Raw genomic sequence first — 25149 nt, 5'->3', positions numbered from 1 at the left:
CAGTTGACCCTGATGCAAGTTTTTATGTTGGTAGACTTTCCCTCCATTACATAATACTGAAAAACATTATTTTAATCCCCAGGCAGACATCTCCACATACACAGCCCCTTTGATTATTTAGTTTTACTACACTGGATGGCTGTGGGGAGGATTAATCTGTGTTTATATTACCTTACTTTCTGCAAGGCAAGCATAAATATATAGAGAAATGCAAATCAAGAAGCCAAATATTTGAGAAGGCAATAGTACAGACCGGAGTCATTTCATCCCCTTGGGCAGCCCATTTGCAGTGACAATGTACTGTCTTTTTAAAAAGCCATGTCTCAAAGACTATTTCTTTATAGTCACATTTAACCCTTCCTTTACTCTCTATCACTTGCCATGACATTACAAGCATCTACCCATCCCCCACACACCCAAGTCAGCAGAAATGAAAGCAGTATTATACCCCAGAAGATTTAGAGAACAAATTAACTGAACCGCAAAGACAGATATATACGCGAAAGTCATTCTCTGAGAGGATTTTGCTACTAACGCTAAATTAGAAACATTTAACCCCATGCCTATAAATAAGAAGATAATTTGTCCCTGCTGACTGACTAGCACGTTAACCCACTCTCATTAGCTCTAACACAACACTTCTTAATTTTAGCTGTGGCTGTCATTTTCTCCTGCACTGCAGCAGTTCGATTTAGCACTTCATTATGAAAGGAAAACTATCATTAGAAAAGCATGTTATCATGTTACCTTCTCATTCTCCCAGCTACAAAAACATCACTGAGCAGAAGAGCTTTCCTCCCTCTGAGGTATCTTTCCTGGTGCTGAGAGCCAATAGTTAAGTGTTCAGAGCAGCAAACATGCGTTTTCCAGTTGTTAAAAAGTTGGTCAGCTGATCAGTGACCTTGCTTGAAAAGCAAACACAAGTTTGAAACAAGAAGAGCAAAAGATGGCTTAATTGCTTAATTTTCTGAAGAAACAGCACATAAATCTATGACTTTTTTGAAGATGGTTAAAACCTGCTCTGTAAAATTAGTTACTTTTCATAGGCAGCTTATTTATCTTTCTCATAGAACATTGAATGCTAAACCCTGCTTGGGCTATCACTGGACTGTCTTTCTTATCAGGAAAGATTATTGAAAAGATGGTCAATTATTAACGATACCTTTCTTGTTATACCTGACATTGCAGACCTTCCCACTGAGCTGCAGTTCTTCGCATGCTGCATCATAGCTGGGCTGAATATATTACTGAGTCTCTTTAGCGCTTCTTTCAAGAAAATAAAAGCAGCTGCCACAATTAAAAGGCAGCATCTTTACTAGAAGATGCAGAATGTCTCAGTGTTAATTATTAATCCTGTTTAAACCCCAGTCTTGTAGGCTACAGGGGTGGTAAAGAAGCGTTGTTGCATCGTCCTGTGCCAGGAAGCAAACTGAAGGAGTAGAAGGGAGGGTGGCGTGCAGGCAAAAATCAAACGCTTCAGTATTTCTCACTGGGTTTTTGGGTGCAGAATGTGGGGAATCAGGAGCTCTCGAAGGAGCTGGTGCGCGCCATGGGACATTGCACGGGAATGGGGCAGAGCTCATGTCCTGCAGGCCTGCAGCGGGTGGCCCAAACTCACAACTGAACAACAAAACTCAGCCTCTCCACTACAGTTTCAGAAACTTCTGCCTTTCAAGAGCTTCAAAGGCAGTATAAAGCAAAGGACTTGGAATTACTCTATCAACGGCCCCAGGGAACACATCAATACAAGTTTAGTTCAAAAAGCCACAGTTTGGCTTCTGCTTCCCCACACTTCAGGGCCAGAGCCCGGCCACATCACCCTCACTCAAACCCAAAACACGCCTTCCCGAGGGCCGGACGCTCGCCCAGCTCAGCCCCGCGGGAGCCGGAGCGGGAGCAGCCGCCGGCGCTGCTGCCGGCCTCATGCCCTTCCCCACTGCTTAACAAGCAGCGCAACCCAAACGCTCACCATGTTAGCAGGGAAAACATTCAGTTATTTGACCTTACTTTTGGTCTGCAAAACGGTGCTGCTTGCATACTTTTAGACTCATTCTACTCAAAGTGTAACTTTAGAAGATGTAGTTTCAAGAAAAACAGACAAGTTTTGTCCTTGCAGGAAGTAAAATAGTCTGGAATTGTACAGAAACCAAAACAGTATGCTCTGATTTGTTAGCACTCCCCAAGTCATGGTTGTGTTAACTTTTCACGTAACTAATAAAAAATAAACCGCCCATTTCAGAAGCCTTTTTAAATACGATCTCTTTCCCATATCACTGTAAAATCATATACACCATGCAGTGCTGTAACTTTATGTTGACAGCTTCCCACTTCAACAATCAATTCATATGGTCAGGATTCAAAATCAAAATCAGGGTCAAAAAGGGTGAACGGAAGAATATGTTGGCTTATTTAATGTTTACTCCAAATATGTTTTATCAAATTCTTCTCTTGCTCTTTTCTGCTGCTTATGCTCTCCATATAAAGTAGCATGATGGGAAAACATATATTAATATACAGTAGAGATTTTAAAGAAAGCTCAAAAGACTTGCTTATTTTTTGCATTGCTATTACACACACAAGACCATTTTTTTCCAGATACAGTCCCCATGGTACAAAGTGGTCTTCTGCATGTGCCCAAATCAGCTTTCCAGCAGGAATCACCAACAAACGCAGTCCAAATATGCATGCTCATCAGTTATGGGATGGTGCCTGATAGAGATACGACTTGTTGGTTTCCAACAGCTAAAGCTGGACTGCGCAACTCAGGAGGGACCTCCAAGTCTACCGTCACTCACCAAAATATTTGCCAATATGCCAGTGCAGGCACGTCTGCATACATCTGTGCGTTGCTGAATGCAGACGGCGCGGGGTAGGACATGCAAGAAGGATGTCACCTGGGCAATGGTCCAAAACAGGCCTGCAAGACTCAGCAGGGGTCTGTCATGTATTTAGAGGCCTTGACAAGAGAAGTGGACAATTCACCCAGCGCCAAGCTCTGGGCTCTTCTAGCTAGTGCTGCAGGAAGGGCTGAAGTCCGACCTACAACCTGCAGATTTATTCCAGACTGCTGCCCTGGATAGTGCCTGTGGCCAGTTAGCTCAGCCATGGGCACAGTCAGGACCCAGCACCGATTCTGGTGAGCTCGAGCAAGTTGATCGTGTTCCAAACTGTGGCGCTCACCAGGTGCAACACACTCCCGCTCGCTCTCCTCAGCCCGCACCAGAAGCAGAAAAGCAGTCAAGGCTCAGGAGGAAAAGCCAGAGCAGGACCAAAAGCCTCAGATCACCTTCAAACCAGAGCCGAGCAGTGAAGCATGCACTGAGGGAGACAAGGGGCAGGAAGCTGCTCCAGACCTTACCAGAAAGGCAAAGCCTAAATTGCAAAGAACATTTGAGCGGCCAGGAAATACTCAACACACCCTGGGCGAGTTTCTTAGGGAGGGCTTGGAAACGCTCCCCGTGCTGATCATCAAAGCAGCCCACCTTCCTCTCCCTCGGCGGATCCATTGGCAGCTCGCCCTCCTCCACGCACACCGGATGGACACACAGAGCTGCACTTCATCCCGAAATCCAAGGGGGATCTAAGTCTTGGCATTTGAAGGGTTACGACAAAAACCTGCTCCATCCAGGCGGTCTGCTTGATTACACAATAACCAGCAGAGCTTTCATTACAAGTGGACATACCAAGAATAAATATAGCCTCTTGGGGAATATTTGTTATACGGATTTTTTTCAATTCTGTTTGACTGCAGAGGAAGAAAAATAATGCATTTCCTATCTGCCAGGCACATCAGCAACACGGGTGGGAACGCTGCTATACAGCAATGGGCTGTGATCGTCTGCTGTTTGGCATAGGCCAGGAAAGGAATTTCCTCCCAGGCAGAAAAAAAGAAGTTTGAAAACTTTGTGGGATTAAATAAATAAATTTTTAAAAAGTGGCTTAAAGCCATCCATGTATTTGGGATAGAGACCAAGCAGGGTTTATGAACTGGCAAAGCCTTTACGGTTTGCCTTGTGAGAAGCTGTCAGTATTTGAAAGGTTTTAAAAAGTGAGAGAAAACAGCATTTCCTCTAGAAGAGATTTGCAGCCCAAGACCTGATCACACGCATGCGTGAGTGCATCAGTTAATGCGTCCAGCATTTTGTCTCATGACGCCAGTCATTATCACTAGACCTGCACTCTGCCAGATCACCTGGGAATGCAAATTTGGGCTGGATTTGGGCTGGGCACATGATCACGCTTCTGCTGCATTAGCCCATATCCTACAGGAGATGCATGCTGGCACTGCGCTTACACGATGTCTGCATTGCAATCAGAGGACAGAAGATAGCAAATTAAAGTCATGTGGGTCAACGATACCTGAACTGCTGTATAAAGCTCGTACATCAATATTAAGAAATGTGAACTGGCAAACTGAATTTATAGCAGTGGCACATGGAGGTTTTGATCTGCTGCTGTCAAACCCCAGCCAGAGCAGCACAAATGAAGTCAGCAGGGTCATGCTGGCACAGGTATGTGTTAGCTGATACCATTCAGTGAAAACAGGCACAGAAAGCCTGGGGGAAGGGGGCTTTGCATAGACTAGAGTCAGGGCAGCTCAGAGGACAGTTTGCCTTCTGACAGAATGCACCGAGAGACCATCAATAACTTTAGACTCGTGTTTCCCACAATGCCTTCCTGCTCTGCTCCTTTGGCTCACAGCGAGACCTTGGTTGGTTGCAGTGAAGAATTGTTTAGCATATTTCCAGAAATTTCATTAATCTACCGTAATGCTCAGTCATCAAAGTTGGGAGCTTTGAAGAGAAAGAAACCAAAGAGACAAGCTGAGAATAAAGGAGCCGGCAGCACGGAGGAGCCGGGCGAGAAGGTCGCTGCGTGAAGGTCCAGGCCTTCTGGAACCAAGCAGGGAGAGGGGTAAAGCAATCGCCTGTTTGCAGGACTGCCTGCTATTTTTAAATTCCTTAATATCCTGAACAAGTGGTGCTACCAAAGTGTAATTATTAGCATCCCTTTCAAAGTTTCTTCCATGTCCCTTGTGAGAAGATATTCCAGCTTTAACCACCATGCTATTTAGCATGGAGAGGACTTTCTCTGTGCTTTACATGAAGAACGGTCAGATGATGCTTTGTACAGCATTACCTTGCTGCATATTTCTGAAGGAGAACAGGAACAGATTTTGGGATGCAAAGTTAATCACCTCGCTGAAGGAGAGGCTGTGGTGGATGGCGCTGGCTGCAGGGTGTTTTAGATGCTAGACCGCCTGTGCTCCCCTAGTCTCAAACTCCCCATAAATCACCTCAGGAGTGACAAGGTGAAAACACAGAAAGGGGCTCAGTAAGGAACAGGGATGCTAAACAGCCATGCATGCTTTTAGGAAGAGAGGGTTATTGCAGACCACAGGATTACAATATACTGTAAAAAGAGATGTGCAGAGACATTTAAGTGCCCAGGGAAGAGCTGGGCACTTTGCACTACATGACAAATCCTTGGGCCATTCCCCTCCCCTGCTTCAAAGCAGGACGTGCTGCCGGGCATCATGCCACGGACCTGTCCGTGCCATCACAGCGTGGCCCCCCAGCTCCTGGGCAACCATGCCACGGCCCTGACTGCAGCAGAGCCATGGCTTTTGGTGTCCTGCCTGATGGGGAGCATTATTTGCACATTAAAGAAACTTGCAGATAATACTGAATTGGAAGTATAATTGCAAACATCAGAAAATAAACTACAGAATATGAACCACAAACGTGGTTACAGTCAGTGCAAAGTGACTTCGGTTTTGGTGAAGCACACCAGAAGATAGAAACATAAGCAAAACAATAGCAAAATGAGAGTCAACTGGAAGAAATATGAGGAAAACTAAATGTGCATTGAGCAGGAAACAGAAATCTACTCTCAGGAAAAAATGGCCAGAGTTTCCCTGAGAAACAGCCAAAGTGTTTGCAGGACTGGGGAGATGCACTGATGGGGAAAGACAAAAAGGTATGACCAAAAAAAGGGACATAAATCTTAAAACCACTGCAAAACTAAAACAATGCAGAATCCAGATGCTTGCTGAAAATTCACCATCTGCACAGGGGGGCCAGTGAAGGCTTCGGCGTGCAGCTCATGCCGACATGCGTCTGTAGGAGCTGCCCTGCATGAGGGCACGCTGCATCCACAGCATTTCCTGTAGTTGCCGCCTGCCTGGGGTTGTGCAGTGAAATTCAAGACGATCGTTTCAATCTGGAAACGGTTTGCTCTGCGATTGCTCCATAGTTTGGGCTGGAGCTCGCCCACCACCGCAGCAGGGAGGAGGTTTGCTGCGCTCCCACACCAGTGTCAGCAATCGGCCTTTCTGCAAAACTGCAGGAAAAAAAACAGTAGAGGCGGGTGCACAGGGATGGGGTTGCAATAAGTCACTGCCAGGCTGGGGAAAGGACATGCTTATTACATGAAAAACATCCTTTAGTGGAGTAAATACAGGAGAATTCATACTTGAGCGGGGCAAACCCAAGGAAGGGATGAAGTTTAAAGGTGCAACTAAGAGCAACAGCCTGCAGAGAGGAAGGAAAGCCTGGGCTAACCTCACTGGCATCAAAACACACAGTCTAGCAAGTAACCTTGCTTAGAGGAGCAGCTGCCCGAGGGACGGTTTCAGACATCTTTTCAAATGGCAGTAATAAAGTTAGAGAGATATCAATTTTGCTAAAACTGCTTACTGGTATTTAATAAATAGAGTTAACTTCCTGCCAGTGTTTCCATTATAGAGACACATTTCAAGATTAGGCATGGAGGTATCATGCATCCAGATTACTGCCGTCTCTTATGGCCCATGCGGAGGGAGGAACGATTGCGTTCATCCCCTCATCCGATAACCCCGTTTCCAGCTGCCCTCCAATTCAGTCTAATCATGGTTGCATAAAAGCTGTGGTTAATTCTCAGGATTTTATCAGGCGCCTTGAGAACTGTGATGTTTTCCTTAAAGTCACATTTTCTGGAGCCAGGCGACTACAGAAAGTGCTTAAAACCATGAATCAAAAGTGCCCTAAAAATCAGAAGGCAAACAAAAATCCTTAGTGTCTCATCTCTGACATTTAGTCTTTTCAAAACCATCTCCCAGGTTTTGAGGGACACAAATGCAGGATGCGGGAATGCTGGTTTCTGGCTTTTCTCGGGTTGCTTTTTGCATTGGCTTGACTTTGGGACGGGTGAAACTTTGCTGCCACGCTTTGAAACAAATCCAGTTAAAGAAGCTGGTATTTCCTTTAAGATGAAGAGTTTGTGCTTGGCGTGGCAGGGGTTTAGGTGCCCTTGGTGTCTTTGCATGGAGATGCTGGCCTGGAAACATCTCCGTTCCCTAGGGAAGAGCAGGAGCCTTCGGATATTCTCCAAAACTGGACATGGAGGCAACATGGCAGGCGAAGGCACTCCTGCCTAGAGCAAAAGGCTCTCCCGTTTCTCCCGAAAGATGTCACAGGCAGTGGAGCCTCACGCAGGGATCCCTCCCCTTGCTCCAGTGGTGGCACGTCGGTGAGAGGGCTGCTCAGCATGGGGCTGGGATTGTCACCTTGCTGCAACTCACATCCCAAGCAGAGCGTGTGAAACCATCTGGCTGAGCGCTCTCCCTTGGCTGCCTGCCACACTGCCGTGAAGCCACCCAGATACCAGCACATCCAAAGCCAGTGGGGGCTGCCCCCAGCCTGATCTGACCCACCCTCCCAGTCTCCCTCGTCCCGTGAACCTCGTGAAGAGCTTGGTGCTGGGGACACACATGACCGACAGAGGCAGCACCCAGATGCAAGGCAGTCTTGTGTGATTTCCCACCCTGGAGACAAAACATTCATTTGTGGAACTGAAAACCACACATATGCACACAAACAACTCTTCCTAAACCCACCACCCTAAGAAAGCTGAGAAAAAGCCCATTTCCATTCATGAAAGCAGGCTGGTGATCCACAGTTTACCTTGTCCAACCTTGGTCCCGTAACCAATACAAGGCCCTCGCCTGCTGCCAAAAACTTTGCCAAGAGCCTTAAGCTTTTCTGAAGTTTCATAAGATCTCCCTCTGAAAGCTTTCAGAAAGTTCCTTTGGTCTGTCTGTCCCTTTGCTTATTCCTGGTAGATGTCCTGGGACAGGAGAAGCCATCGCTCCCCTTGCTCAGAGAAAGATCACTTTTAAAGCAGCCCCTCTAACATTTAGTTACTCCTGCAGGTCAGGAGGAGACGCGGCCACGTCCCTGCCACACCACAGCAAACACCAACAAGCAGAGATATCCTTCAGTTGCTGAATCACACTTATTTTTTTTCATCTACCTTTTCTATCTTACTACTGTCCAAGCTGCCCAGTGCACAAATCCCTACACTTGCTACAGGACAAGTTCCAATATTGCCCTAAGATGACAGCAGGGTCCTATGTACTTCCAGGGGTTTGCAGTCCCTTCTCAAAGTTGCCTTGCTGCAGTGCAGGTTTAATAACGATGCACTAAATATTCTGCTCCTTTCTGAAAGAGGAGAGGAATGAAACTGCCATTTTCCTCCCCTTCTAGGACATTTTTCATGTGGTGGACACAAATTCAGGACAGCTCTGAACCATGTGCTCTGTAGCCTTGTAGTCAGTGGTATTTCTCCAGGGAAACATCCCCTTTACAAACGTACGCATATTAAAGAGGAAAAAGAGAGCTTAGGAAAAGGAGACTTTCTTCTGCTATTTTATTGGGAAATACTGATCCCCATTACTGCTTTTCAGTATTTGTTTCAGTTTCTATTTCAGTTTCTAACCCCCACATGAACTAGCCAGGAGCAACTGATGGCAATGGACGTAGCTGGCTGAAAATCCGTGGGGTTCCCGGACTCACTCGCTCTGCACCTCGCAGCTCCGCTGAGTGGCGGGGATGGTCACACGGGCATTGCATTTTCCTAGCTGCACTGAGCCCAGCCCCTCAGCAATGCTACAGCCCTGTCCTACGTGCAGAAGCTGATAAATTCAGCCCTTCAGCAAAAATGGAGGCAACCAACTCGGCAAGCTACTTGGTGGTATGAGGTACGAAGGACTGGAAATATAATTCCACCAAGGCCTAAAATAAATATGGATTAAAAGGAGCTATTTGCATCTGGCCTTCTGCATTACTTTTTTTTTTTTTATACCCAAGGCAGTGTGGGAATCTGTACAGTTAGTGATTTCTGCCCTAAGTTAAAGACCGGTTAGCATGTATGAATCAGAGTTTAGAAATTACACAATATTTACTGAAATATATATCTTGCCATTCTTGAACAATGAAGTGTCATAGTAACCCTGCTGTCATTTGATGCACGTAGTGGACAAAAACAATAACTTAGGATATTTACTTTTTTTAACAGCGGGAGCAAGCTCATCTAGGGCATTATTTCAAGACCTTTCTTGAAAAGAACCACGGTTTGATCCATAACACATTGCTATAAAAATGTAACTCTCACAATATGTGACGGCTGCTACACTGCAGGGGGAGGGATCTGAATTGGCAGAGAACTTGTTAGTGAGTTTATACCGTTCGTTGTACAGAATCTCAAAAACGCTCCGGATTTACATGATGCTTTGAGATCAAACCACGCAACTCCTGAAACACAGGCACAGCAAGGAAAGCAGGAGCTGTTTAGCGGCAGGCAACATGACACTATGGCCTCACGCAAATGAAGATCCGGGGGGGCTATTTAGATTAGGTGAGGAAGAGGGGAAGATGTAGTGGTACCAAACTTAATTGCCTTCTTTGGAACAAGCAGTGAGCTCCCGTGCTGGGTGCGTGTCCCCTCCCGGGCAGCAGCAGGACCTCCGCTCCCGGCTCGAGCAGCAGTGAGTGTGCCTTTCCCAGCAGCAACTGCCGGGGCAACACCGGACCGCGGGAATGGGATGCGTAAATGCAAGCGCAGCGGCTGGAAAAGCTCTCCTTCCTCGCAGGATGGCTCAGAAGCAGGTGAGGACAGCGGGGATGCGGCTGAGCTATTCTCACTGAGCGGGGCGCTCAAGCAGTTCAGAAAGCCTTTTCCCAGGGATGCCAGTCTCCCTGCACACCGATTCCCTTGTGCAAAGTGCTATAGACAAAACACTGTGCCCGGATCTAGCTATCCCCTAGCATTTTTCTTGGAAGGAAAACAGGCATTTATGCCACTGTTTTTTGTTCATAAACGTTTTGGAAACTCTTGAACTGGAGAAGGGACCATACAGGCACCAACACAGCAGCAGGCTTATCTCCCCACCTCATACTTGGGTTCAGGATTATTTTAACAAATCTGCTAACTGATCACTTTTCAAACACAGATTTGTTAGCTGGTTAAGCTTTCTAGTTGTCATTCTGTCAGAATTTTTTTTAATATTATGATGAAAGCAACTAATAATCAGTCATAAATCTGAGGTTATGATCTATTTCCTCTGACATATCATTTGGGGTTACTTTGTAAGATATCACACCATTTCAAGTTTATCCCAAATGCAGAGCACAGGGAAGACTCTCAGGCATGTATAAAGGCAAATGCTGAACTTTTTTTTTAAGAAAAAAAACAAACGAGTTTTCTCTGCACTTCAATGTAGTTGCTCTCCTTAGAAAGCACATGCCAGATTTTCAGGTGTGTGGTGGTATGTGAGCGATGGCTCCATGCAAACCAGCTTCTCCCTTGAACTTAGTTGGTCTTGCATTTGAATTTATTCACAGCACTTTCTGCCTCACCCAGGCACATCAGCAATCTGCCCACAGACCTCTCAGCCCTGGCGGAAAGGTCTCCGCGGGCTGCCTATGGGCTACAGCAGCATCCTGCTCGCGCTTGTGATTTCTGCTAGCCTGTGCGAGAGACAAGCCAGAGCCCAGCACGTTTGTGCCTTAGGCCTGGGAGAAACAGCAGGCTGAACACCGTGCCGGCAGGAAAGCGGTGCCCGGGGCACGTCAGGGCCCGGCGGCTCTGCAATGTCCTGGCAGCATTCGCCGGCGAGGAAAGGTGATGCTGCGTGCGAGGCAGAAGCAGGCTGCGCAGGGAGCCCCGCCGTCACCCGGGCTAGAAACCAAAACGACAGAAAAAGCTCCCAGAGTTTCTCTCCCCCGAGGGCTGAAAAGTTTGCAAGGAAGCAGGGAGAAGCTGGAGGTAAGCGCAGGCACCCATGGAGGCCAGGCTGGGGGCTTGTGCTTTGCTTAAACCGCATCTTTGCTGCGGGGGAGGATTTCATGTTACCAGGCTGAGGCTAAATGCACAAGCCTTGCTGCTCTCGGCAAGGCGGCTTCCGCCGCACCGCCCCGGGGCCCTTGCTGGCCCCTGCACGGCGACACCTGGGAGCTCTCCAGACCCACAGCGGCTCAGCAGCTTCCTGCCCCCTGCGCACCGGTGCTCAGCCCCAGCCCTGAACCCAGCGGTGCTCTGGCGGGTGCCCCGTCTCCACAACTGGGAGCTGCTGCTGCCCCAGCGAGACAGCTCGAGGGGCCGGTCGCCACCGAGCGCCCTGGGCAGCACCCTGGAGCTTCCCCCAGAGCTCGCACTGCCGCACCCCCAAACACGCAAGGCAGCAACCTCTAGAGCGCTGCCCAAGCAGCCCCGGGCACCCTGCAGAGCATCCCCAGAGCTTCCCCCGGAGCTCGCACTGCAGCACCCGCCGAGCACCTCTCCGGTGCATTCCCCCAGCACCAACTACCCCGGAGCACCCCAAACTACCCCGCAGCACTCCCGGAGCAGCCCCGTGGCGGCACCTCCTTCCCGGCTGCAGCGTGCCCGGCCCGATCCCGATCCCCGGCCGCGGCGCCGCCCGCCCTCACCTGCGGCGCGGAGCTGCGCGGTGCCGGCGCGGCTGCTCCTGCGGCGGCGCCCGGGGAAGCGCGGGGCGGACCGCGGCCGGGGCCGGGGCCGGGGGCGGACCGCGGCCGGGGCCGGGGGCGGGCCCGCTGCCTCCCCCCGCGGGCGGGCCGGGCCGGGCCGGGCCGGCAGCGCCGAGCGCCGCCGCAGGGCTCGGCCTGCCGCGGTGTGGTTTTCATTAGCGCCGGCGGAGCGCGGGGGGGGGGGGAAAGGCTGCCAGGCGAGGAGCAAAATACACATTTTTTTTTCCTTATGAATACATTATTGTGCTGGGTTTCATTTTTTAGTGTTCTATTTCTACTTTTCTAACCCCACCACTAATCCTGTTTGCAGAGAGGACACTCACGAACTGAGGAAAGGGGAAATCTGTAGCGATGGGCTGCAGTTGGAGAACTTTCATTGCATTTGGGACCAACTGTTTTCTGTCTCAGCAATTCGAGGCTGTCTGTTATAAAGCAGTCCCTCTTACCAATACCTTACTCTGACACTTAACACAGAACATGCAGAGAAAATACAATTCAAGCTTTAGGTTTTGAGCCACCTCATGATTTACATGCTCTTGATTTGCCCACCTGCAGCGCAGTGCTATACTGACATTACCTTTGAAGGTGCTAGCAATATGCCTTGAAGAAGCCAACAGTGTTTAGTGACCTGTAATAGCTTCGTCTTTAGGACAAAGCTTGTGATTTTGCTTGTTTCAAGGCATTTGGAGGCAAACTTGAAGCTGAGCTCCCAGATGTTTGGGGCACAGGAGAGCCACAGCTCAGCAACGCCGAGGACAGCTGCATGGCCGCCATGTGCAGAGGCAGGTCAGGACTACAAACACCAAGTGTGCCTAGCAGGAGTGAAGCCTGCTTTAACTCCCAGCTCCTTCAAGAGGAGCTTAAATACTTTTCAAACCTGGCTGGGAAATGCTGTAAATCAGAACAAAGTCTTGAGCCCCAGTGGTCCTACCAACAGTGAGATTTGTAGCTGTACATTTCACTCTCCAGGCTGCAAAACAGATACCCACATGTAGGGCTCAGAGAGACTTCTGCTGTACATTGAGGAGATGGACCGAAGTAAACCAAGATGGCTTGGTCACCTAAGAAGATCAATTCTTTCTGCTCACCAGAAAGCCACAGCTTGGGTCAGGATGAATGTCCAGCATCTCAACATGATGACGCAGAGTAAGGGTCAGGTTTCCTCTTCTGCCTGTTTGCTAGGCAAGACAAGAATCCCATGAGCTGTAAGATGAACTGCATGTCCAAACACAGCTAGCTTGTGGCCTGGAATATGCTCCTATTAAGTGAGTAGGAATAAAATCACCCATTATATAACTTTGGAATTACTTGGTCTTTGCACAGACAAGGTAGGTACACAATTTGGTCTTGCTTTCACTCCCACTTGATGGGTTGATATGTTGAATATGAAGAAGACATTTCCTGCTGGTTTAACAATCCATCAAAGAAGCGAGTGAAAACTGAGTTTTAAGGGAGTCTTTGGCTTGCTGACATGAGGAGAATCCATGCCACTCCTGTAAAGCTATTTTTGCAGGGCCCAGAATAGAGATATCTTGATATCAGAAAGATTTTTTTCCCTGCTGGGATAATTACACCACCTCTTCCATGGCATACGCTGCTATATTATATTGTGAGCTGTACGCTACGGTAAGTGTCCATCTGACATGTAGGACATTTTCAGTTAAAAGTGCATTAAGAAGGTGCAAAGCCCCAAAGCGAAAGACACTTGAAGGTTCACAGTGATTGGTGGTCCCAAAGCTAAGCTGACAGAAGTATTCCTATTTCACCATATTTGCAAGAGAAATTATTTTTTCTGGAATTGCTGCCTGATGGAGGTGGGAGTTGATTCCTAAATTATTTTCTTCTCACATTCCCGAACAACATACCTATTACAAAGTGCAGACTTGGCCTTTGAATCACAGTATCTTTCATTGCTGCTTCTGGAACAGTGCATCTTAAATATTGCTTGTTATTTAGGCTTATAGCTAAAGCCATGGTGGATCCTTAACTTCAATGACAGCAATGAGGCTTTTGCACTAGATACTTTGGGCACCAAAGGAAGCTCTTACAGTCATTGGTATTCAGCTGAACTTGTGTTTTGTTTTGTTTATTGAAGCTTTAAAAAGTAAGTGTGTGTGTGGGGGGGTTCAAGAAGTCATATTTTACAGTATGCACATGAACTTCTGCAATTGTGCCCCAGAAAAGCCAGCAGGCTGGCAACAAGGACCAAAAAAACCACTTTAGGGCAAACAGAATAAAAAAGTTTCCCTTTTCACTTATTTAAGTTTTACTGCATGACAGCTTGAAAGAGTATCTCCCTCATATAGATTTTTGCATTACACTAAAAGTGTTACATGCATATGCATAAGAGTTGTGTTAAGTTCTTCTTCTGTTCATCTTAATCCAAGAAAGTATGATAAACTAGGAGTGCTTACTTTGCTGTATGTTTAAATGAAGCATTATAAATTCTTTACAAATGGATTAGGTGAAGTTGTTGAGGATAGTTCTGAGATAGCGCTGTTGAACATGATAGTTCAAGAAGTCTCTGAGATGTTGCTTTGCAGAAGCCAGGAGGGGATGGCAAGAAATGTAGACATGGTTTATTTACGCTATCTCTTTCTCATACGGCTTCCTTTAGGATCCACTGCTGGGCAGCATTAGAGACAGTACTCCTTGCTACATTTTTTCGTCTTGCACAGTTCAGCTATTCTTAGGAAAATTTATGAGTCATTAAGAGCTTTCAGAAATGTTTATTTCTGTCAGGCCACAGATACTTAAAATTACTTTTGAAGCCAGACAACACACTTAGGGGAATTCTTTCTGCTGCAGAAATCACTAGGTGAAATTCCATGGCGAGAGGTCAGTGGGACTGGCCAGTCCTTCCAGCCTTGACCTCTCCGCATCAGACGCCTGCTTAGGAACTGGCACCAACTCAGGTTTAAAATGATCTAATTTCCAGAGGTCAATACAAGAGGTGAAAACAACAACAAAACTTGGTTCAAGGCCTGAAATATTTAGCTTTTCTTACTTCTGTTTTTTAAGACAAGGACTGGATCCTCCTATTTGCCTGTAATCCATGGAAAGGAGAACAGGGCAGGGACAGGAGGAGTGGGTAAATTAGAGGTGTGGAAGCTCAGAGTGCAATCTCAAACTTTTTGGAAGACTAGGGATGTTCATAGCTGTCTTTCTCAATATAAGTAATCATAACAACAGTAATTTGATACAGCTGGTGTCATGGAGAAATTGCATATTCTTTGCTTGTACGAAACCCACGACTCCCAATTATCTTTAAAAGAGGAAGTAGTTCAGATGCTAAAGAAAGGATTCCCTGGAGAAATAGGTTTCCCTCCAACAGTGGTATTAATTCCTGTGGGAGACATTGCCCCTGCCTGCTCTGCAGTGTGGTGTTTGTGGTTTTTCCCTGCAGCTCCAAAGAGAGAACAGCCAGGAAGGCAGGACGAGAGACTCCCACCCTGTGTTTCTTCAGCTGCAAGGAAACAAAGAAGGAAGGATCAGGCTGGGATTCAGGCTCCGTAGCAGCTGTTGCTATTTGTGTAATTTTCAAAATCTGCAATGATGGGTCCAGGGGTGGGATGTGATCAAGTTGTTTTAGAAACACAGGATAAAATCACTATTGTTCTGTAGTATGTTACAGTGGTGCCAACATCCATTTTTGTAGGCTCTTTGCAAACTACTTTCCTGTGCTCACAAGATCTGCCTTTTATGGTCTACAAATGCTAAAATCTTGCCACATCAACACTCATTTGTCATGTTTATGATCTTCTATGTTCACTTTTTGGTTGATGGTGTGAACAGGGTGAAATGTTTCTGCAAATTTCTGGGTGTTACAGGAATACAAATACCAACATAGTGAAGTAGGTCTATTAGGGAATATTTTACATGACCATGTTATCATAATACCTAGAAACACCCATGCGCCATGCTTTAGTCTGCAACACAGTTCTCTACAATGTTTCCCTAGCTATGTGTCTCCTTTCATTCTCCAAACAATCATTTATGCTTCCCTACATGCAGCAGCAGATACAGGGAGGAAAAAACCTGGAGGGTAGATGTGACCCCCCAAGGCTGGAAGAAGAAGATGAACCTGCCAGGAACCCACCTCACGCTCACTCAAAGAAGTGAAAGCTTAGTTCCATTCTGAGTTGTTCACATCCAGTGATCCCCAAACAGGTATGGAAAATGCGTATTTTTTGTGGAGTGCATGGATCACTTTTGTAATGTTCAAATCAAAACACGCGAGCTTGCCTGTCAAATCAATTTGTTACAGCTGTATTGCCTAAAAGAAATTGCTATGACTTTGCAAGCATAAACAATAAGTGATATTGCATATATGTAGTCAGCACTGGTACAGCCATAACTGGAACTCAGATACTTGTTTCTAGACCCCAAATCTACTCAAAGAAAGGGAAATTCATACTTCAGTATAAATCTTGTAAAGTACAATTATAATTTTCTCATCAAATCTATCATTATTCCTTTTTCTATCACTCATTCCCATCTCTAAAGTGCTGCTTCTCTGAGTATTAGGATATGATTTCATTTCATATATTTTTGCACTAAAAAGAGGGAAGAAGAAGAATACTGCACAAGAAATAGATTTAGCTTACAGGGGCCTTCTGCCAGAAATTAATGCCTCAAGACAAAGGGTAGGTCTACACGGTGGTTTGGTGAGACACTGACTAAATTAGCCCACACCGAGCCCCATGCCAGTAGCAACAGGTTCCTCAAACTAGAGGCAGTGGCCCAGGCCAGGGCCTTTGCTGCGAGCACGTTCGCTCACAGCCTGGTAACAAGACATGCAGCAAACCCATTGCAGGGACAGTAACCCAGTCCGAGAGCTGCCAAGTAAGCGCGTGTGTGTGTGTGTGGCCCTGAGCTTATGCGTGCTGAAGATTCAATGCAGTTTCCCTTGTGTGTGTGCTCTACATACTAAAGCAAACACTTACGGAGGAGTGACACTCAGACGTTCTCAGCCTTAGCTTTGGCTCTCGGGAGTTTTAGCCAAATGGGATTTGCTGTCCAGTCCAAGTGATGGTCCATGTAATTCCTGCTGACCTATCATGATGGGTGCTCCTGTGCTTTAACAGTGGTTAGTGCCTGACAGTGCTGAGACGATTTGCCCATAATACCCCATTGAATGGAGCCAGGCTGCGCTGAGAGAAGCATTTCCTCCCCACTCCTGCGGTTTCATCCTTCAGTCTGATGAAATGTGATCCCTTAGCTTAGCAGCGCTCCTACGGATAAAAATGCTACATGTTATAAACCTCTTTAAAAGCCAAGCAAGGGCATTTGACGCTATGATATTTTGGAGCTATGATTTCAGCAGACTGCCTGTGGCCTGCTCATACAAGCATTAATTTTCTTTGACTACATTCCCCTTTTGATCCAGTTATTGCCCCCTTCTTGTACTAGGTGATGTTTTTTAACCTCATCTGTATCTTGAATTTTTATAATTGTGGTCTCATGTCTCTAAATGTGGATGTATCCAGCCAGAGTTGAGAGGAATTATGAAAGTTATTCCAGATAGGTGTATCTGTCTATGGAGATGCCACCAGCAGATGGTGCAAGCACGTGCCATTTCACTCTCTTCTGCAGGTTTTGTTTCCTCCTATTACTTACTGAAATGAGTTACAGCTTCCTGAGCTGTTATTCTAACTCATTAACAGAGGCAGGGAGAAAATTTATTTTATGTTATTTTATTTTATTTTATTTTCGACTTGCAATATAGCATCTGCCTTCTCATTTGAATTCCACTCCGTTACAGAAAACTACACTTCTTCTGCTACCAGTGAAGCTGTGGTGCTGTATGTTATATTAAACTGAGCAGTGGATGGTGAATTGTGAAAGCAAATATGCATAGAGAGACAAAAGATGGGGGGAAAAAAACTACAAAACAGTCCACTCGGAACATGACTTTTTTTCTGCAGTAGAAAACTTAGCTTTCAAAGACATTTAAGAAGAAATGTTCTGTTTCAGATCCAGTGGCAGAGTGATCTTGTATTTGGCATATTTTCAGTGTACAGAACCACAAATGTTTACATAGTTATGATCTAATCCGTTTTATCTAAATGTTATCCACGTAATTATCTCTACTGGTAATTTCTCATGTATAATGTAACTTTGTAACTTTCTCATTTATGTGTAACTTTAGGAAGTTCATAGATCATGTCCAACTGTGTTTTCTCCTAAGTTAAGAGAGAAAGAAATTAGAGCTAAGACTATATACTGCCTGTACTATCAGGAGCTACAGATCTCAGTCTCAAAAACTATAAACTCTCCAGTACAGAGAGCTCACATTTTGTGGCTCAGGCCTCCAACTGAAGGTTGCCTTTTGGAAGCTGAAACAAAAAGGAGACCATTGCAGTCTTTACAGCAGAGTTTACAGAACCATGGCAATTTATTTTAATTTATTCATTAGTCAGTTTCTGTTTTTTCCTAAAGTCTGTATATCTAAAGATGTCTAATCCAAAGCTTTTTGGACAATAACCAGCCCTGCTCAGGTCATTTTAGCTTGGCTTTACATGGGAGAGGCTGGGGCTGGTAAAGCTCTCCTGGCTTCTCCAGCAAGCAGAACTGCAGCAAGCCTTCCCGGAGGCCATGCCTGCTGGGTTACTCTGTGTAGCTGCTCCGCACCCCATGTTAGCACGATCTGGGGGAGAAGACCCTAATGCCCAATATGACCTGGGAGCTGTGTCCCCAGGAATGACGTCAAGCTACATATGCCACCCTGTTACTGGGGATCAGGTAAGGGCCTGATGAGGCACCTCTAGGAAAGGAGAGCAGCCAGACTGAGGTAACAGTACCAGAGTTAAATGATGGATTATAATATGACTTGAGATCCTACGGCTAGGAAAGTGGATGTGAGAATACAGCTTTGAGATAGCTTTAGGAACTTACAGTCAGAACAGCTTCAGGGTTTGTCAGGGTCCCAGGTTGCTTGCTGGGGGGAAGAGTCAGATTTCCTTTCAATTGCAGCAAAGTGAATCACCCGAATTTCCTTCCACGGTTCAGTCTGGTAGTGAAAAGGGAAAGAGCTTGGATGACCTGTGGATCACCAAAAAATAAGAATCCTAAATATTCATTGATATTGCTTCTACCTAAAATCAGTCCTGTGTTGACGTTTTACGGTCAATATCCTCATTTCTGTGAATGGCTTCTTCTATTTCCTGCAATAGGATGTTTGACTAAGAATCATGTTCCTCAAAAACTAAATTGGTTCTGCTAGTGTGAACACTGGAGAGCCAAGTGCACATTACCGATACTCCCGCTTCAAGGTCCCTAGACAATCCCTGGGTCTGGAGTGGGGAGGGTAGTGAAAATGCATACTGTCTGCGTACAGTTCACATGTTCACAACGTTCACAGGATAATTCTGACAATATAGGAACCCTGACAGATTTATAGGCCTACTGCTGATATACCTCCAGCGTTGAACATTGTAATTCATGTAATTCAGCAACAACTAGAGGTAGTAGAGGTTTTTTTCCTGTAGGGGATGATGCTTTGAAACAAAGACTTCCCCCAAGAGTCCAGAAATCCCACTTCCTGGGAATCTGTTCTTTTCAGGCATTTCATGGTTATTTTTGACTATGTCTATAGAGATTTCTAGTTTCCTAATATAACTATTTTTAACAATATATGGCTGCAAAGTCTATGGTAATAGGCATATTTTAATCTTGCATGTTTGGGAGTCTCAGAATTGTACACATGCAATTATTGCCTCTTGTACTTGCTCCCTCCTTGACCCATATTTGAAAACTTCTCTTTGCTGTAATGAGCCCATGTGTTGGAGGCTTCCAAGACAACAGTTCCTTTACTGAGCATGCTAAGCCACAATAAATATTTAATTAGGTGTTTTTCTATTTTTGGAGTGATACAGAAAAAACTACATTTTCTTATATTTAAACAGAACATTTTCCTACTAGAAAAAAAATCTCTGCAATAATTAGTGACAGTGAGCCATAGTTTAAGAGGGTGCATAAGAATTTGTGAGAGAGTGAAGGGCTGGTAGAGAAGAGATTTCACATAGGCTCAGTGTCCTATCCTATAGTTCTTAAGGTGCTGAAGGTAGGCTGTCAAAGGATCATTTTGGAGACGGAGCTGCAAAGATGCCTTTGAGGCACACGAGCATCACACGGGGTTGGTGGGTGCAGGTGCTTCCCAGTGAGGGGAGCTTCCGCTTCTCCTGTCTTTGTAGTCTAAAAATAAGTGGTAAGCTTCAGTTGCATTTTTTTAATGCTGATTCATGAATCAGCTAACCAAAATGTTCTGGGCATCTCAAATGTTGGTGTTGCCTGAAGAAGTTAGCATGCCATAAATGCTGGAATACAATGATTACCTGGACTTTTTATATGGTAGCCTTCTTTATTTGATGGACCTTAGCTATTTAAGAGACACAGAAAAAACAAGGCTAAGACAAACTGGACCTCAAAGAGGTCCAAAATTTTACATTATGATAAAGAATGTACAGTAGTCTGTGTTACATTTGGAAAAATAAATGCATATATTTTGTTAAAACTATATAATATCTCAGGGAGACACTTAAGCTGGAATTATAGTTGGTATATGCACGTACATCAATGTAAGAAAGCAAAGGCAGAAGTCTGACTGCCCTGCTAAATTTTAAAGAACAACTAGCTGACAGAATCAAAGCTGAGATTTTGTCTAATCCATTCATGATACAGGTTTCTCTGGAAGGCTTGTTAGAATTAGCCAATTTTAAAGTCTCATTTCACGTTCCAAGCATTAACATATGTCATTTGACTTGAAATCACCTCCAAAAATGCACATAAAATATCAAGAATGAATCCTAGCTTCCTACTGTAGTCCTTATTCTTTAAAAATGAAGATAGTTCTAATCTTACTGCCATCTGCATGGAGAAGTCAGGCTGATTACTGGTCTGGATAGCCCATCTGTGCTGTGTCTGTGACTCTACGTTCAGTGGCTTCCCACCCAAACCACCTCATCTCCTTGACATCATCTCTCATCATCTTGCTCATTTTTCCTCAAAAACCACCTGAAGTATTTCCACTGTCCTTTTTCACCATTAAAAAAAAGGACAAGACAAAAGGACAAAATTCTAAAATGCTTTAACTGCACTGATGTCAAAATGATCATTTGATGGTACAGAATTAAAATTCAATACACTGAAATCAACAGTAATTGATGATTTAATTAATAAAAATTTAGTTTAAAATAACATGCTCTGTACATTGTTCACATTTTTCCACACAGATGATAGAAAGGAAATCTAAAGATAATTCAAGCAGAATGTCCCTTAAATTAAATTCATCTTCAGGAGCCAGAGAGGACTAACTTAGGAGTAAAAATAAAAAGAAAAAAGTAGAGTTTGGTCAAAATAATGATGAGAATTAGATAACAATTTGTATGTGAAGAGAGAGGTATTATTTAGGGCAGAATGAGGGTTATAAATAATCAGATGAAATTGCTAGTAGAAAAATTAAGATGCATCCAAGAAAAGGACTTGATATTGAGATCTATTAGGCTGCAGAACAGTCCTATCAAAGGCTGACACAGAAGTCTCTTTGCACGACAGCATTTAACATTAGATACCACACTGGGGAATGAAGCGTAGGTAAAGTTTGTTCTAAAAGCCTGCTGACTAAATATCCTGAGAGGTGCTTCACTGTCTTGTGCTTAGTTGATGTATTGACTGTGTGGCAGATGTATTTGTTGATTAAAATAATCATTACTCCTATTAAAACTGAACTGGCTCATTCAGCAGCCAAATAAAACATAAAACACAACACAAAGCCCCAGAACTACCATGCAAACACCTGTGTACACTTCCAGTCTATGCAAAAATACTCTGTGCTACTGCCTCCCTTCTCTGTTTCACTCAGTAACTACATGTGAATGTAAAGCCACAAGCTTGTAAATGTTCACAAGCTTAACTTTAAGCCTCATTCTAGGCCTTTTGAAGCCATGGATCCTATTCATATGCACAAGTATAACTAAAGCTTAATACTTGTACATGTGGAATTAGTCTCTCAGATTGTAAAATCTTTGGACATAAATAGACCTTTATTATGTTTGTCCAGCAACTAGCAAAGCATGTACTTGACTGGGTAGACTTTTCTTCTAGTGAAATAACAAATAAATAAATATGCTTAATTGTGCCATTTGATTTCTTTGTCCTAAAACTCAAAGCTAGCAGCTCTGCACCTAGGTTTATTAACTGATGTTTTCAGCTTACGTGACTACGAGGAAGCAGTCATTCATGTGAATTGTCATAGCTTCTGAAGCTCTGATCAAAGCCCAATTTGCTACTCACTAATTCAGTGCGAGTAAAATGTTGTACTTCAGGTTAATAGCTTCTGTTTTTCTAGTGCAATGTTTCCCTATGATGTGTCACATCCTGTGATATTCCTCTGAAATGTGGAAAAAATGTGTGAAAACAACAGAGAAACTATTTTCAAAGGAAGTGTTATAAATTTACTGTAGCCAGCTAGACTGGCATTAAACAGGTTCTTTAGCCTGTATGGCAGCAAGTTGTTCCACACACAAGGAGATCAGTGAAGCCTGGGCTCGACGGTGCTGGGCATGCAGCACGTGCAACTGCTTGGTAAAATTTGGCCCAGTGCAGATAACTCACGCACTAGGCAAATTCTGAGGTTTATGTGAAGTGAGGACTTTCTTCTGGCCACAGCATAGGATACAATTTTACTCATGCATCTTGGATTCAACTGACTGTCCATTGGCCACCTAAAAAATAGATGTGTGGTTTTAGCTACATGTGTAGGTTTCCTCCAAATCAATAGAGGTAGAGTGCTATCTCCAGAAGGTGAATTGGCCCTGCCTATCTTCAACATTCATTATAGGGTAAGATGACTTCCCCCTTGGATGTAGACCTTGGAGATTAAGTTTAAGAGGCAGTATTGACTGGCTCACATTCTCAGGGTCACACTGTTATCTTTTTGCATGGAGCTGTGTGCAGACAACACATAGCTGCCTCAAACACTGACCTTTCATTACTTTTTTCCCTAGGTGGGTATGAGTTTTAGGCAAAAGAATTCTAGCTTTTCCCTAAGATACTTTACCATATATATGGCGTTTAAGGAAGTACTGTCGTATCAAACACAAGCCTACCTGGAGCAACTGGACTCCTGCCCTTGGCTTTCATTTCAGTTTGTTTCTAATTCAAGGTCCAAGCATTCACAGATTTCATCTTGTCTCAGTGACACCATCCTGTTGCTACCACAGACTCGATTACTCAGGTCCTTCCAGCTCTCAGTGAAGGGACTTCTCAGATGGCCCCTCAAATTGTCAACCTAAAGCATATTTAATGAAACACATTATTAGGCAACAAAGTAGTTACATGGCTTTTGAGCACCACCCACCTGAATAAGACTTAATTACACTTGTCTCAAACAAAAGCAACTCTGTAACAGAGTTAGTGTCTGTACTTTAACTGCTCTGAACATACAGCTGAGTTTATGAAGTGGAGTTAAAGGCACATGTGTCTATACTGTACTGCAGAATTCAGGTCAGGAACCAGTGAGGTCTGACACCTCTGTCTCACCTGCTCTATGCATCCACACTACAAGACACATGGTACACAGAGCTTTTTGGTATGTAGCAATACTCCATAAAAACAGCTAGTGCTCTGAACTCTATGAAGTCTTACTTGCCCTTTCAGCACAGAAGCCCTGCAGGAAGCCAGCTTCTCTCTGCAACAGAAACCCTACGGTATCTGCACAACAATGTCATACAGGCTGGCAGACTTAGAGAGCTGTCAGGCATTCAGATGTATGCTAAATCCGATGACTTTCAATGGCAGCTCAGTATCTAACCAAATTTGGAGCTCTGTAAATCCCACTAGGCAAGTATATAAATCCTAAGTTTAAGATATACCTTGAGGATCTGAACCTTGTCTCCTTAGGTGATGGGCCTCTGTGTGTGCAGGCATACAAGTATATTTTGCCTGGTCAGAAAAAGCAAAATATGTGCATCAAGATTGTATATGACTGTCAGAGTGTACAGCAATTTCTATCACAATTAAAATGTGTGTTTTGGGATACTGATCTACAGTAATAATTCTTGCAGCAATTAAAAAATATTCAGAAATGTTGCAAATAACTTTCCAAAATAATTGCTTTAAAATCCCTCTCCAGCCCAAGAGCTAGGCTTCCAATTTTCTTGTATCACTAACAGGTTTTACTCAACAAATGTCGTAATTATACATTGTTGCAAAACAAATGTGTAACTGTTCCAAACAAAAAAACAAGCACATAAATCTTGAGGGAACAGCTTGAAGAGAGGGGTGTAAAATGTACTGGAATGTGGATACGAGTCAGCCACGTGCTGCAGTTTGGCCTAGAGTCCTTCCAGCTCTGAAAGTGCTAAAATTTGGTGGTAAATCTGCCCAAGGTGAAGGGATGCTAAGGCCAAGGATTTGGCATGGCTTAAAGTTGGTTACGAAACCAATCCTATTAAAATGTATTACTGAATAACTTAGTGCTACAGAGGTTTTCCAGCGGAGTCACAGATGCACTTGCAACAAACAACTGCGTCTTGGCTTAACAGGCTTTTGATACAGCTGTTACACCAATGCCTAAAAACTGGGACTACCATACAGACTCCTTAGTTCTCAAGATAAAAAAATAGATCTTTAAAAGACTTCTGACACTTTAGGCCAATATTAAATTATGTAGGATCATAGTATACACTATGATCCTACTTAACTGTGTTAAAGCGACTTAGCACAGTTGATGCATGTTTTATAAGAAACATTTACAACAGCGACGACTCCATCGTGTTTCTCCCACCTCACTCTCTAAGTCCTGTCAGTGGATAGCAGTTGTGAAACACCTTATATGGAGTAAATAAGGAGCAGTTTTCAGAGCCAGATGAATTTGTGAAATATGGAGGCCTTCTCGTAAGTAAAGGCAAGATCTTGTAATTCAGAGCAAGTGAAGCCACTAATGGATTACTGAGGCCTTTTTTCATAGGCTGAATGATTCTGTGTTCCACAGATGTTCACTTTAAGATTGACATTAACAGTTGAAATATTTTATTCTTTTTATTACAAAAGGAAAGCGCACATCTCTTCAGGTTACGCAGAACCACTTCTGTTCATAAAGAGCATCTACTAATAGAGTTAAGCTACCTATTTAAAGTTTACTTTGCTACATTTCTAAAGGTATGTATTTCATGATCATTAGGCTAGGGGAAAAAAACAATAAACCAACCTCTTAGCTTCTTTGTGAAACAGTCTGTTGAATCCATAGCTGCTACATGTATTATGCACGTAATATATGTATATACTCCAACGACCATTGGAATTAGTCTCTCAGACCACGTTTATAGCCCAAAGTTTTGAA

At 44.3% G+C, this 25149-nt stretch overlaps 1 protein-coding gene across 1 annotated transcript in view; it reads right to left on the bottom strand.

Moving 5' to 3' along the window:
* Positions 1 to 11819, bottom strand: part of KANK4 (KN motif and ankyrin repeat domains 4) — a 31997-nt gene extending 20178 nt beyond the window's left edge. Inside the window, exon 1 of the mRNA XM_062581768.1 lies at positions 11748 to 11819. The gene's annotated coding sequence lies outside the window, so the exon portion shown is untranslated. The remainder of the gene's footprint in view (positions 1 to 11747) is intronic.
* Positions 11820 to 25149: the final 13330 nt, after the last annotated feature.

This window comes from Rhea pennata, chromosome 8 (assembly GCF_028389875.1).
Source record: "Rhea pennata isolate bPtePen1 chromosome 8, bPtePen1.pri, whole genome shotgun sequence".
Classification (NCBI taxonomy): Eukaryota; Metazoa; Chordata; class Aves; order Rheiformes; family Rheidae; genus Rhea; species Rhea pennata.
The sequence above is the reverse complement of the archived record's forward strand: the minus strand, read 5'-3'. Positions and strand labels throughout refer to the sequence as shown.